This window comes from Antennarius striatus, chromosome 19 (genome assembly GCF_040054535.1).
Source record: "Antennarius striatus isolate MH-2024 chromosome 19, ASM4005453v1, whole genome shotgun sequence".
NCBI classification, from domain to species: Eukaryota; Metazoa; Chordata; class Actinopteri; order Lophiiformes; family Antennariidae; genus Antennarius; species Antennarius striatus.
This window is the reverse complement of record NC_090794.1, coordinates 18919577-18920863: the sequence shown is the minus strand read 5'-3', so window position 1 is coordinate 18920863 and position 1287 is coordinate 18919577.

Here is a 1287-nt window from a genome sequence, read left to right as displayed (position 1 = left end):
GGAGGGGGGGGGGGGGACTTTCGCAAGGCACTGTAAATGACTCACTGCAACAAAGATGGTACCATCACAGTTGGCTCAACAGAATAATGAGAGGGCCAGACATTTTATCACAAGCAGGATTAGAACACAAACAAGAAACACAACAAGACTGAAGAACAAACATGTGAGTACACAACAATCTGAGCCAGAACCAGAACAGAACCCGGCTTAGAAGCCTCAGGCTAATCAGACTGATCAAGTCCAGGTGTTGAGAGGAACCACAGGTGTGGAGACGAGGCTCCGCCCACGAGTTTGGCCCCGCCTCCTGCCACACCCTAGCACAGCAGAGCACCAACACAGAGATGGGGAGATAATGCTGGTTCCTGTTTGCTGTAGGATGACCTTCATGGGACCTTCAGAGGTCCAGGGGGGTCACCCAGACTCCGTCTTTGTTCAGTAATGACCAGTGGATTATTTCCTTACATGATCTTTAAAGGTTTTAACACTTCCTCCACCCTCCAGGTAAAAACACAGTTCTCATGTTATTCTTGATGCCTGTTGTGTGATTCTGCCCCTCACCTGAAGGGGGTGGGGGTACCAGAACCAGCTGGTCACTGAGTCAGTGGCCTGAGGGGGGTGGGGGTACCAGAACCAGCTGGTCACTGAGTCGGTGGCCTGGGGGGGGGGGGTACCAGAGCCAGCTGGTCGCTGGGGGACACATTAAGCCCCCCTGATGACAAACAGCTGCTCTGATGGATGAAAATCTTCTCTTAATGCTCCTGGTCCAGATGGAAACCTGCTGTCTGGTTCCTCTGCAGAGGAACACCTGGGGGGCAGATGGTCAGGTGAGGGGCTTCTGCTGCAGCTCTTCTTCTTCTGCCCCCCCAGGAGTCTGTAAGGAATCCTGCGTCCCAAACCGGGTCTTCATCCGGACCTGATCAGTCACATGTGTCTCTGCCCCCCCCCCCCCAGAGGAAAAGCTCACGTCTAAACAACAGACACGTGATTCTTTAAATTCTGTCGTCACGTGACTAAAGGGGCTGTTCCGTTTTCTTTCCTCAGGACTGACGTCATCGCTGTGACGCGCAGCTGCCGTCAGGCTGGCGCAGCGCAGAGTGGACCCCCCCCCCCCATCAGCACACAGGACGCACCTCCACCTGTGACGGTCCGGACCACACAGCCCCCCATCATGTAGTCTGCGCGGCGGACAGAAGCGATGCGGGCTGATGCGTGGAGCCGCGGGACGTGAAGACAGACCGGAGCCCCCCCCGCACCGACGCGCTGCTTCCTCTCCCCGGTAGAGGCGGT